General features: G+C 46.8%; 1 pseudogene; it reads left to right on the forward strand.

Annotated features, from left to right (window-relative positions):
* Positions 1-13720: 13720 nt before the first annotated feature.
* Positions 13721-13996, forward strand: LOC147000869 (signal recognition particle RNA; annotated as a pseudogene).
* The last annotated feature ends 653 nt before the right edge of the window (positions 13997-14649 follow it).

Raw genomic sequence — 14649 nt, forward strand, 5'->3', positions numbered from 1 at the left:
GTATTTTGGATGGAGAGGAGGGCTCCAACCATGATAATTCTTATTTGTATTTATTTCATGAATGGGGAAAAAACCCACATTTCTTTTGAAAACATTCATCATCTTTGTCTGCTAAGCTGTTAAAAGTTAGACTTGAGTTTCATTTAACATGCTTTAATGTAGTCAAGTCACAGAGGGAAAGTTAACAGATAAGGAGCCTTAAAGCCTTTAAACTGGCCAGCCTGTTAAGTAGCTGACAGTACAGACGTGAGGGAAGCAATCTTTTCCATCCTAAATGCTCCCACATCGAAAGATGCTCTCAGGATTAAAAGCCACATTCTGAGTGGGTTTTCTTTGTGAACCACTACAGACACTTCCATGTTTTTGATTCCTGAGTCTATCTTTGAAACTGTGCACTGGGAGGAAAAATAAGAAATAAAAAAGCACCTGAGAAACGGGAGCCACAACAAGTTTGAAAAGCCCAGACTCGCTCGTTTCTTCAGATCTGACTTGATTTAATGAGAGTTTAAGGATAACAGCCCTCGGTTAAACTGAGTTTGGATTTAAGAGGCATAGTCTCTGGTACTGCCAACATTGCTAATAACTACAGATTTACCTCTGGAATAGATACTACAATATCCATTAAGAGTTTTGTTGGGTTTTGGCGGGGAGGGCACTGTCTTGTTCTTTGTGAGGCTGTGTGACTTCCAGGGAAACTTAAAACATCCCTTCACCCCAAATATGGCATTAACAATAACAGACCAAAGGTCTGCGTTACAAGGGAAAGCATTGAGCTGATTGAAGTTACTAACAGGAGCGCGGGAGTCAAAGGCTGCTGCATTACTAAGTGGCATGCCCAGCTTGAAGCCAGGTCTACCCCACAGGCTCCCCTCTCCCGCAGCAGTTGCTTAGTGCAGACTTACCTTAAACCCTAGTGACTTTAACTTTTTGCAAAGCTCAGCCTGGAAATTAGCTTCCTGAGTTTTCGGAGCCTCTCTCTTTCCAGTAAGGGATTGTTTCAACTTAGAGAAGATAACTGCGGGAGGCAGCCACGACCCGCCAAAAGCTGTTTTCCTCCCTGGGTGCCCAGCTTGCGGCTAGGATAGCTACACGGTCTTTTTGGCCAATGAGATGCAAACAGAGGTTTCCTAGAGGTATGGTTTCCTAGACTCTTTCTGTTTTGTTTTTCTGATCTAAAGAGGGGGCGGGGGGGGGGGGCGGGGAAGCTTTATCAGGCGATGACACACCCATCTTTAATCCCAAAACTTCAGAGCTCTGAAAGCGGAGGCAGGTAGATCTCTGTGAGTTCTAGGCCATCCTGGTTTATAAAAGAAGCAAGCACCAGGCCAGCAAAGGCTACAGAGTCTCAACAAACAAAAGTTACAAAGTCAACTGGCATACATTTATTTATTTATTTAGCCTTTTGTATTACTTACTTTTGCGGGTTCAGGAGTACCAGGGTCAGGAAGCTTGTTTTCAGGTTTTAAAAAAAAAGAAACCTCCGGACTAAGGGCTAAGTGAGATGCCTATTAGCATAACAAAGTGCGAGCTACCCTCCAGACTTGCAAAGCTACAAACACAGTGTGGGCTTCCTGACTCCTCAGCTCTTCCCACCCGGCCTCCTACCCTAAACTTCTCCGGCTCACAGACTCACCTACCCCCCCCCCCACCTCCCCAACCCCCACCTCCCCACCCCACCCCCCACCCCCGCCATCTTCTCATTCCCATGCAACATTGCCCCACCTCCCACCCCCTTCTCTCTCTCCTTTGCCCTTACTCTCTTTCTCTCGCTCCCCGCCTTTCTTCTCTCATGGATGGCCATGTTCAACCTATTACTTTGTCTCCTTGAGGCTTACAGATGCCTCTGGCTGTACCCTCCCTCTTATCTTCCCTTTGCACATAGCAGCCATTATCTGCGTAGTATTCTGGAGGCCAGAGATGAAACCTGGGACCAAGACCTACCACGTTTAGGAACTGCAGTGTCAGTTACGGGCACCAACTTCCACTTTTCTCTGTTGCTTGCCAACAGGTGCAAACAGAGCTAATACTTAAAAGTCAAAACTACGGGGGAAAAAAACAAACAAACCTATGTAGCTATACCAGATATATACAGTATTATTTGATTTTCCTATTGTATGGGTGTTAGGTCTGAATCTGAAGCGTTTTGAACATTTGGTCTCTATCTGGTGACACTGGAAGGCTGTGGAACCTTGGGAAGGAGGGGGTAGAACCTGGCTGGAAGAAGGGGCTGGGTCACTTTTGGTGTCACAGGCTCTCAAGTTTAAGAAATGAGACCCTGGGGGCTAGAGAGATGGCTCACAGGTTAAGAGAGTCCTGGCTGCTCTTCCAGAGATCCTGAGTTCAATTCCCAGCAACCACATGGTGGCTCACAACCATCTATAATGAGATCTGGTGCCATCTTCTGGCCTGCAGGCATACATACAGGAAGAACACTGGATATATAGTAAATAAATAAAGCTTAAAAGAAAAAAATAAGAGGGCTGGAGAGATAGCTCAGAGTTAAGAGCACTGGCTTCTCTTCCAGAGGTCCTGAGTTCAATTCCCAGCAACCACATGGTGGCTCACAACCCTCTGTAATGGGATCTGATGCCCTCTTCTGGTGTGTCAGAAGACAGCGACAGTGTACTCATATATATGAAATAAATGAATTTTTAAAAGGAAAAGAATAAGAAATTGAATGGGAGACCCCAGGATACCTTCTGTAGGAAGCAGTCTGTGGTATCTACCAGCAGGCTCTGCTGGATATTCTCCTGTGTAATGGAGCAGAGCTTTTTATCCTACTCTGTCCTTTTTGTCTCCTGTGTGTGGTTATTTACACTCTGATTAGGTGCTTTAAACTACCGGGCATAAGGCTGGGCACAAAGCTGGAATGTGTTGGGAGAGGAAAGAAGGATTTTATGAAATGTGCTGATGCCACATTTCTCTGCCAGTGAAATGAGCCAATTCGAGCAGATTAGATTAGATTAAACGCAGGTTTATTGGGAATCTGCTCACAGGTGGGTGGGTTTGTAAGACTCTGGCGAGCGAGCCTTAGCTACCCGGGTGAATCAGCTGGGGATTGATGCAAAAGCAAGAGGAATTTATCGTTTCAGAGCCCTGGAGTAGTCCTGCACCAGAAGAGGCAGGGACCCCAGGTGGCCTGGTCAATGAGTTTTTATACAGTTTCCAGGGGCAGAATGGATGCATCAGCAACTAGGCACAATATGATTGGCAGAACAGTGCGCCCTTTAAACTGATTGGTTTTTTTAGGGAATGAGGTCGTAGGAGCTTAATCAGCCCCTCTCTTTCAGACTGCTTCGTGACCGCTTCTTCCAGGAGGGGAGGGGTACCTGATGGAATTTTCAAAAGGTCCTGAGCTGACCTCTTCCGGTTCAATGGTCTAGGGAAGTCATCATGGACAAGGAGAGAGAGGAGAGAGGGAAGAGAAAGGAAGAAAGAGGGTGTGTGCAGAGAGAGAAAAGAGAGAGCAGAGTGGTGAAGGGAGAGAGGGAGGAGAAGGAGAGAGAGAGAGAGAGACCAAAATGTCTGGATTGTATAGGGAAGGGCCTCTGGGGAAAGAGCAGCCCAGCCGCTGGGCTGCAAAGTTCAAGTTTGGGCACAGGGTATGCCAGGTAGGGACTGAGGGATGCTGGGAGAACCTGGAGGGCAGGTCTGCTTTGGTATGTAACATATGCACCTCAGTGCCTGTCCTGGGACTGAAATCAAACAGCTGCAAGTATATTCAAGGACAGTGACCAGCCTGAGTGGAGTGGCAGTTTCCTGCTCTCTTTCCCGTGGCTGGCACAGGGTGGGGGCTCCCGCAGGAGAAGCCTTGAAACATCGTCAGCCTCATTTCCTGCCCACACTTTGCTTCCTGGGTGTGGATGAAGTGTGGCCACACAGCATATGGCCTCCATGCGTTTCCTGCCTGCTGCCATATCTTCCCCAGCAGAGTTGACTGAATCCCTTTGGAACTGTGAACCAAAACAAACCCTCTGCCCCTTAAGTTGCTTCTGTCAGGGTAATTTATCGCAGCAACCGGACAAGAAACACAGACAAGTAGGAAACTGCCTTTTACAGAGTTAGTGCTCCAGTGCCCACCAACCTGGTAACTGACAGAGTTAGTAGTCAGTCCAGCTCCCGACTCCAGAAAGAATACAGTATTCATATAGTACATTGACTGCAGATAGCTGAAATACTACCTCACCAAGCTCTCTCCTGCTCTCTTCCCATCCTGCCCTCTGTCTTACAGGTGCTGGGGATTAAACCAGGACAAATTAAATGACAGAACTCAAAATGTAACTGTGATTGCAATAATTACTTTCCTCCATACTGTAACTAAATGCTTGACAAAAACCACGAAAGAAAGTTACATGGGCTGGATTCTGACTGGCTGCTATGTTAGTTTTACTATATTTAGTGAGGCCTTGAGGAAACTCCAGGAAGGCACTCAGCTCTGAGCATAGCTTCCCTTTGTCAGAGCCATCAATGATTAACAGCCCATTGTCAGTAGCTCCTTCTGCAGAGTTCAGTCTGCTTCCCTGGGAAACTGAAACTTTTCCATTTCCAATGTTTTTATTTTATTTTATTTTATTTTTAGGGGATGTGCTCCCTGGCTCCCCTCCTTTTGTACTAAGCCTAATACATGGCTTGATTGTTCAGGAGGACATCTTGGCCAGTTGCTGCCCCCACCCCCACCCGTGATCCCACTGCCACATTATGCTGCACTATACTGTGTTATAAAGCAGGACACCCAGCACCAGATGTTTCCTGACTATGGCTACATTGTGACCAGCCACCACCACAAACTCTGGCTGCCATTACTGCCCTGTCACGATGGACCCAGTGAAAATAAACCCTCTCTTTCTTTCTTCCTTCCTTTTTCTCTCTTTCTTTCTTTCTTTCTTTCTTTCTTTCTTTCTTTCTTTCTTTCTTTCTTTCTTTCTTTCTTCCTTCCTTCCTTCCTTCCTTCCTTCCTTCCTTTCTTCCTTCCTTCCTTTCTTTCTTTCTTTCTTTCTTCTTTCCTCCTCCTCCTCCTCTTCTTTTAACAATGTGTATGGATGTTTGTTTGGCCTATGTGGATGTATATGTGCCACATGAATGCCTGGTGCCCATTTAGGCAGAAGAGGACATCAGAAGATCACTGGAACAGGACTTACAGAAACTTGTGAGCCGCCATGTAGGTGCTGCTGGGAACAGAGTGCAGGTCCTCTGGGAGAGCAACCAGTGCTCTTAAACACTGGGCCATCTCTCCAGCCTTGCTCCATTGCATTTAATTAGGGTCACCTTATGAACATGTGAGGAGAGTGTCACTTACTTGAGCAAGGGCACTTTGAGAGTGGCTTCAGCACTGGGGAATGTGATCTCCTTTGCCCAGAATTCCTGAGGGAGAGTGGGGCTTTACAATCCTGCCCACTCCTGCCACCCATGAAAGAATATTGATGGGCTCAGGCTTGTGCAAGCAGCCGCTGACACTCAGAGTTCCTGAACCATCGCAGCTGGGCCAGATCCAGAAGACCGTTTCACAGTGTTCCTACCCACCCCTCAGCTCTTCCATCCACTCTGCCCCATTTTTAGAAACACTATGAGCCTTGAAGGGCTATATAGATGTTCAGTTTCAGACTGAGCACCCAACAGTCACTTATTCTAGGCTCTTTGACCAGTTATGAATCTCCACACTAATGCTTGGCCACTGCATATAGAAGGTCCTCTGGCCACGGTGGAGACTAACACTAATCTAGACACAACTTTTGAAAAGTCTGTTCCATGAGGCAATATGCAAACTAGGCTGTGTGGCAGGACTATGTGGTAAATGACGCATACTAAGTCAGTAGGAAGTTGACCTATAGTCCAATGAGTTTAGAGCATATGGTGTCAGAAGTGAGCTGCGTGTCTTAGCCATCATAAGGAGCGCTAAAGACAGTGGGTGTGGGTGAGGAGTGAGTGGGGGTTGGGGTTGGGGCTGGGGGGTGGGGGGGTTGGAGGGGCTCATTTTCAGATGTGTGTGTTCAGATGAGGGCAGTCTGGTCTTGAGGTGACAGTGAGGATGAATTCTGGCACTCAAAGGTAGATCAGCAGGACTTGGCAGGATGTGTAACGGAACATAAGCAGTCCACTAGGCTTCTGGCTTGAGCCAGAATAGGAAACAGGAATGCCTGCAGATTGGCAGATGGGGAGGTGTTACCCATTGGACTGCATTTGCCTTTGTGGAGTTTTTTATGTAGTTGTGAGACATCCTCGTGTCTAAATGGAGACATGGAATAGTGATGCCTTAGAATGGAGCTAGTGGGAGGCATGTGACCGTAAGAGCACATAGACTGTCATTGGTAACTGGGACAATGAGATGAGGCATCAAGGAAAAGAATGAGAGAGAGCCCACAGGTCAAGACAAAGGTTGGCTGGGACTAAAGAAGACATGCATGGAAGCAGAAGCATGGCCAGAGAGACTTCAGAATGTTGCCATGGAAGCCAGAAGAAGGGTGGAGTTAAAGAGAGTAGAATACTCCCTTCAGAATTGTCCCTAGCAACTAATGAAGGATGAGCAGAGACTTCTCTCTTACGACTTTAAATGCATCTGTGTGGTTGGATCAGAAGTATCTCCCTTAGGCTCATATACTTCAGCACATGCTTCCCTGTTGGCGACATGATTAGGGAGAATGGAGCCCTTAGGAGCTGGAGCCTTGCTGGAGAGAGTATGTCTCTAAGGGCCAGACTCTGAGGATTTCTAGTCTATTTCTCGCTCCCTCCCCCTCCCAGCTGTATGCTTTCCCTACCACAGGGACTCTGTCCCTCTGGAACCATAAGCTAAAATAAAGATTTTTTTGTTTTGTTTTGTTTTTGTTTGTTTGGTTGGTTGGTTTTGTTTTTTTTTTTTTTGTTTTTGTTTTTTTTTTGAGACAGGGTTTCTCTGTGTATCCCTCCCTGGCTGTCCTGGAACTCACTCTGTAGACCAGGCTGGCCTGGAACTCAGAAATTCGCCTGCCTCTGCCTCCCAAGTGCTGTGATTAAAGGCATGCGCCACCACACCCAGCAGATTTTTTTTTTTAAGCTGCATTTGGTCACAGAATTTTATTACAGCAACAGAAGATAAGTATTATAACCTGTGATGGGAAAATACCAATGGTAGGGGAAGGGAGAGGAAACCTAATTAAGACATTGTTGGTGCATCCACACAAGAGAATGTTCTGCAGCTTAAATCACACTTCTGCAGAATGACACAAGAAAACGTCAAGCAAGAAGATGCCCATTGAAAATAATGATTCCATATTTTTATTTCAAAGTTATGTTTCATAGTATGTGTTAGGCCAATCACTATAATTGTCTGGTATAATCCCAGCAGAGGAAACACTTCCTTCAGAATTATCCTCTCTTCTGGGCTAGAGAGAGAGGCAGAGAGGCAGGAGGGTGAGGTACTCAAAGTGAAGCTTTGAGGTCAGTGAGTTCGAAGCTAACCTGGACTACATGAGATCCCCACATCTCAAACAAAAGGTAAGCAGACAAAGTAACACACAGGCTTGTTACCTTTTCTCGCTGTGATGAAACAGTTTAGCAAATCAACTTGGAGGAGAATTGCATATTGGCTCACAGTGTTAGAGAATCTCTGCCATGGTCAATTGACTCCATAGATCCTGGGCTGTAGTGAGTGATACAGAGCACTGTTGCAGGGAGCATGGTGGAGCCGAGGTAGGAGGTACAGGTGTCGGTTTCGAGGCCACACCCTGTGGTTTGTATTGTGTATATTATAATATATTCTCATTTTCTGTGGTGAACATATGACCCATTTATAATAAGGAGATTTTCGAGGGGTTTCAGTTAAGTACAAGCTGAGAGGTGGTGGTACATGCCTTTAATCCCAGCACTCAGGAGGCAGAGACAGTCAGATCTCTGAGAGTTCAAGGCCAGCTTGGTCTATAGATCGAGTTCCAGGAGAGTCAAGACTACACAGAGAAACCATGTCTGGAAAAACCAAAAAAGAGAAAAGAAACATGTGGTACATATCACATAGTAGGCAGTGATTAAATAAACTGCTCACAGAAATCGAGCAGCAATGAGGAAAAAGTTTATGTGCTCTCCCCTTAAGTTACAGCAAAGTCTTCCTTATAAGGAAAGAGGCAGGACAAACACGTGATAAAATGGTCAAAGATAAAGTCAGCCAGAAGGAATGGTGAAGCTAGATAGACAGACAGCTCTAGGTAGCTGCTCAGTGAGGAAAGAGCAGAGTAAAGCAAGGTTTGGACAACAGTGAGGGGGCGTGTGCAGAAGGGAGGGGGCAGGAGCTGGGGCATGTGCAGAAGGGAGGGGGCGGGAGCTGGGGCGTGTGCAGAGGGGAGGGGGCGGGGGCTGGGCTAGAGCAGTTTGAGACGTGACCACTGCAAACTGTGAGGAGGTTTGATGAGTCCTCTGCGCCCACTACCTGGCATTCATCCAGCTCCAGGGTCTTCCCTCCCCCAGAGACCAAGGGCAGACACCCTGCACTTGTGATGGTTACAGTCTAAGGAATGATTTCCAGGTCCTCAGAGAGGACACCAGATGCTCCTCAGAGGGGCCAGGAAGGATTTGTAGGTCTAAGATGTTTTAAATAAATGCTCAAGAGAAAGGATATTAAGGGCCAATGGCCAGGTATTGGCTGGAACACAGGGTACATTCTTTTGCCAGCCTTGAGACCTGAACTCAAGGTGGCCTGGGTCATCCTGGGGACACTGCCTTAGGCTACTAGAAGAATGCCATAGTTTGGTCCAGTGTCTTAGGGCTGGAATTTGGATGGAGATATTGGTGCCAAGAACCTTAAGGTGTCAGATACACACACACACACACACACACAGGCACACACTTACACACACACACAAACACACACACACACATACACACACACACACAAACACACACACACAAATGCAGCCAGACCCAGGAGAGCTGAGTAGGCCCTCTTCCCACTCAGCTAAGTAGTGTCTACTTCATTGTCTCCGGATGCCTCAGCAGAGCCAGCTCAGAAGGGAAGGCAATTCTGGTAGGGTACGCCACACTGTCCTTGCCTGCAAAAGCAGGGCCTCACACAAGGCCACAAGCAGAGGACACAGGAGTGAGCAGAGGCCTGCACTGGCTTCGTGCTCTCAGCCCCAGCATGCGTGGAGGAGCATGCTTCTGACCTGACTGCTAGTTCAGGCTACTGTTGTTCGGTAAAGGCAGGAGTCTTTGACAGTACAATCACCTTGTTTGCTGGGGGTACTATAACCTCACGTAGCTCATTATTGTTGGAAATTGATTTAGCACATTGTTTTGGGCTTGGGTGGTATATTCCACACTTTGAATATGCTGTGAAAACTCTGTAATGACCAAGGCTTGTATAGTTTGAGTATTACTTAGAATTGTCTTCTGCCATTGGAAGCACCATCCCCATCTTTCTTCTCACACACCTCCCATCAAGTTCCTTTGCTAACTTAAACTACGGCCACACAGAAGGTGGCACCGGTATTGATTGGCTCTCTCCATGTAGTTACTGGAGAAGAGGATTTAACGGTTAGCTTTGTCTTGTAGGCGATGTTGGGTGCCTTGGTCAGGGTTTCTATTCCTGCACAAACATCATGTCCAAGAAGCAAGTTGGGGGGCTGGTGAGATGGCTCAATGGGTAAGAGCACCCGACTGCTCTTCCGAAGGTCCAGAGTTTAAATCCCAGCAACCACATGGTGGCTCACAACCATCCGCAACGAGATCTGGCACCCTCTTCTGGAGTGTCTGAAGACAGCTACAGTGTACTTACATATAATAAATAAATAAATCTTAAAAAAAAAAAGAATCTATAAAAAAAAAAAAAGAAGCAAGTTGGGGAGGTAAGGGTTTATTTGGTTTCCACATTGTTGTTGATCACCAAAGGATGCAGGACTGGAACTCAAGCAGGTCAGGAAGCAGGAGCTGATGCAGAGGCCATGGAGGGATGTTCCTTACTGGCTTGCTTCCCCTGGCTTGCTCAACCTGCTCTCTTATAGAACCCAAGGCTACCAGCCCAGGGATGGTACCACCCACAATGGGCCTTTCCCCCTTGATCACTAATTGAGAAAATGCCTCACAGCTGGATCTCGTGGAGACATTTCCTCAAGGGAGGCTCCTTTCTCTGTGATAACTTCAGCCTGTGTTGTGCTGACACACAGAGCCAGCCAGTACAGTGGCACTGGGTATAACTGTGCTATCTCAGAAAAGCAACACCTACAGAAGCAGTCGAGGTGATCATGAAACGGAAGCCAGGACTCCTCCTTTGCTTCAACTTCAAAAACAAAAGCAGGCAAGCAAGCAAAACTAAATGACCGGAGTGGGAAAAAAATATCAAGCATCAAATGTTGGAAAGGAGCAAAGGTGGGGAAGGAGCAGGGACAAGCAGGGGGGAAGGGACAAGCAGTGGTGGGGATAGGGGTGGGGCATAAACAAGCAGTGGGGGGCAGGGACAGAGATGAACTTTCAAGGCACACTGAACACATCCTGCCAAGCAAGGCTCAGGGCAGGCCCTGGTCTTCTTCCCCCACACGAAGGCTGAAACAATAAAACACTTTGCCTCTGAGTTTTTCAGCCTGGCCTTGGCTTGACAAAGTCCTCCAGTGGAACGGATTAAAGCTGGGGTGGATGGAGGGATGGAAAGGGCCTTCAGTGTGGGAGCCAGCTGCCCAGGCTTGCTTGTGGGTAGCGGATCTGAAGCATCTGCATGAAGAATGCAGAGTTGGGCCTCCTTTCTTCCAGGAACTCAGGTCTAGAACGTGATGGAAGGATCTGTGCTGTTAAAAAGTTTTTTAAGTTTTAAACATATTATGATTATACTGTGAGGGGGGCATACCTTCCATGGTGTGTGTGTTCCCTTCCTTCCTTCCTTCCTTCCTTCCTTCCTTCCTTCCTTCCTTCCTTCCCTCCCTCCCTCCCTCCCTCCTTCCTTCTTTCCTTCCTTCCTTCCTTCCTTCCTTCCTTCCTTCCTTCCTTCCTCTGTGGATTCCTAGGCTTGAACACAGGCTAGACTTGTATGGCAAGTGCTTTTATCCACTGAGACATCTCACTGCCCCAATTCCATTTTATTTCTAATTGCTACATAATTATAACATAGTTTAATTATACACATTTATGTGATGTATGTGTCTGATATATATATATATATGTTCTATAGTGATCATATCAAAGTAATTAACACATGTATTTACTGAAGCCTTTATTTCTTTATGGTGAGAATATATGATATCTTTTTTTAAGTTTTTAAATTATATCTTTATAGCCAATGGAAGCATACATCCTTAATTCCGGCATTTGGCAGACCAAGATGGGCCAACCTCTGTGAGTTCAAGGCCAGCCTGGTCTACATAGTGAGTTCCAGGACAGCCAGGGCTACATAGTGATCTGTCTCAAAAACAATTTATCACATTTAAATGTATATGTCTATTTCTTTTGTGTGTTTGTATGCAGGTGGGCATGTGCACGCCGCCTTGCACGTGTGGGGATGCGGGGATCAGAGGACAATTTGCTCACTCCACTGGCTGGGTCCTGCAAGTTGATCTTGGGTCACCATGCTTGGCCGAAAGCGCCCTCACCTGCTGAGTTATCTCACCACCCTTTGGAATTTTTTTGTTCTAGCTACTTCAAAATATACAACACATAACTATCACCTGTATTCACTCACTGCACTAGCATATCAGAACTCCTATCTGTCATAAACCACCCAGGGCCCATCTCCCCTACCTCTCCTCAGCCTCAGCTACAGTGTTTTTTTTTTTGTTGTTGTTGTTTTTTTCTTTTAAAGATTTATTTATTTATTATATGTAAGTACACTGTAGCTGTCTTCAGACACTCCAGAAGAGGGCGCCAGATCTCATCACGGATGGTTGTGAGCCACCATGTGGTTGCTGGGATTTGAACTCTGGATCTTTGGAAGAGCAGTCGGGTGCTCTTACCCACTGAGCCATCTCACCAGCCCTCAGCTACAGTGTTAACTCTACTTCCTTGAGATCAGCGTGCTTCCCTGTGGAGAAGTGAGGTCCCACAGTGGCGGCGGCTCGTTTCCCTTGCCTCTGTACCTATGTCCCACAAGTACCATACAGCTGCTTTCCTGATCAAACCCAGCCCTGCTCACTGGGGATTTGACCCCAGGGCCTGGACCATGCTAAACAAGTGTGCAACCACGGCAATATACCTCCATTCCTCTTTCTGATTTTTCTTATTTTGAGGCAGGGTCTCATCAAGTTGCCAAAGCTGGCCTTGAACTCACTCTGTAGTCTAGGCAGGCCTTCAGTTTAGATTCCCCTCCTTAGATTCCTGAGTAGCTAGGTTTATAGACCCATGCCTGAGATCCAGCTATCAGAACTATACCCTGGGTGGGAAAACAGAACCTCGCTTATGAGTCTGTGGAAGGGTGGAGACACCATAACTGCTGATTTTTCCCTTCGATCCTAACATAAGTCAAGCAATGATAAAGAAATGTGTGAGGTCGCTGATATGAAGAGGTCCTTGAAACTTTCCTCTGCGGGGACCTGGATAGCTACGATGGCTACTGAATGTCACATGTTCCTGAAACATGTGAAGACACCTCAGGCAACAGCCCTCTTAGATGGTATTAGGAGGTAAAAATAAAGCCAACCAAACGAGGTCGTGGGGTGCACCTCTCATTAATGGAATTGGTGCTCACATAAGAGTCTCATGAGGAATTGATTTCCCTCTCTGCTCTCTGCCATGTGAGGGTGTCTGAGGTAGATGATATAGACCTGGAAGAAGACCCGGGAAATCCCACACTGGCAGCCTGACCGCAGACTTCCAGCACCCAAGACCATGAGAAACACATATTTAATTTCTGTGTCCTCCCTTCCCATCCTCTTCTTCCTTCTACCTCCTTTCCTCTCCAAGGTCTTGGATATCTCATACTGGCCTGGAACTCACTATGTGGCTATAGAGGTGTATGAAGTTCGGAGTCTTCTGTCTCTATGTCCCATGTTGGAACTGTAGGCATAGACTACTCTGCCCAGTGTATGCAGGGGTGGACTCAAGTCCAGGGCTTCACACCCTGGGAGTGAACTCTGCCAACTGAGTTACATCTCCAGCTCTTTGTAGAAAAAGCATCATGATGCATTTCCCCCTTTCATTGATAGTCACTGCGCTGGAATAAAAGCCAGAGCCTCGTGTCTGTGAGGCAAATGGTCTTAGCCTCGAACTGTCTTCTCAGCCTCTCTTGGCACTCTTTTTTTTTTTTTTTTTTTTTTTTTGGTTTTTCGAGACAGGGTTTCTCTGTGTAGCCCTGGCTATCCTGGAACTCACTTTGTAGACCAGGCTGGCCTCGAACTCAGAAATTCGCCTGCCTCTGCCTCCCGAGTGCTGGGATTAAAGGCGTGCGCCACCACGCCCGGCTCTTGGCACTCTTTAAATGGCATTAGTGAGCACTCACAATATTAGACTTATCAACGTTTTCTCAGTTCATTAATCTCTTTTCCTCTTGCGTTGCATCAAAAGGATGTTTGATACATCACGAAGTGTTTTGTTGCTGGGATTTTGTTTGCCTTTGTTATTTTGGAGAGGGGGTCTTGCTCTCTAGTTCCAGGCAGACGGCTTCAAACTTGTGATCCGCCTTTCTCAGCCTCCTTAGCTTGGACATTAGAGGCCTTCACCACAAGACTAAGCTCTCAGAATACTTGGGATGTTTTTAATGTCACCTTCTTCTTCTTCTTCTTCTTCTTCTTCTTCTTCTTCTTCTTCTTCTTCTTCTTCTTCTTTCAAGAAAAGGTTTCTCGCCGGGCGTGGTGGCACACGCCTTTAATCCCAGCACTCGGGAGGCAGAGGCAGGTGGATTTCAGAGTTCCAGGCCAGCCTGGTCTACAAAGTGAGTTCCAGGACAGCCAGGGCTATCAGAGAAACCCTGTCTCGAAAAACCAAAAAAAAAAAAAAAAAAAAGAAAAAGAAAAAAAAAAAAAAAAGAAAGAAAAGGTTTCTCTGTATAGCCCTGGCTGTCCTGGAACTCACTCTGTAGACCAGGATGGCCTGGAACTCAGAAATCTGCCTGCCTCTGCCTCCCAAGTGCTAGGATTATTAGTGTCACATTCTTATGGTAATGGCTGACTATTAGGTACAGTCAACCTGTTCTTCAAAGTGACTGCATTAACTTAAATCATAACCCCCTGCTGTCTGTCTGTCTATCTGTCTCTCTGTTTCTCTCTCTCTCTCTCTCTCTCTCTCTCTGAGTGTGTATGTGTGTGTATGAGTCTGTCTGTCTGTCTGTCTGTCTGTGGACCAGTGTGTACTTGGTATCCTTGAAAGACAGAAGAAATCAGAGCCCCTGGAACTGATAGTACAGACATTCCTGACACTCTGTGGTTGCTGGGAATTGAGCCCAGGTCCTCTCAAAGAGCAGTCAGTGTTCTTAGCCACTGAGACCCTCCCCAACTTCAGCCCCCACCACTTTTTTCTCCAAGCAGTGTCTCTCATTGAACTGGAACTTGCCAAGCAAGCTGGTTGGTCAATGAATCCCAAAGGTCCCCCTGCCTCTGCCCACCCAGAGGTACCACCAAACCCCACACAGGGAGCCATTTCCACAGCCCCGCCAATGTCTCAGTTGGATTCTTCCAGTATCCAAGATACACACACACACACACACACACACACACACACACTCACTCTGTAGGCTAAACTGGCCTTGAACTCAAGGTATCCTCCAGCCTCTGC

This window comes from Mus caroli, unplaced genomic scaffold (genome assembly GCF_978045245.1).
Source record: "Mus caroli unplaced genomic scaffold, Mus_caroli_1 scaffold_15, whole genome shotgun sequence".
Classification (NCBI taxonomy): Eukaryota; Metazoa; Chordata; class Mammalia; order Rodentia; family Muridae; genus Mus; species Mus caroli.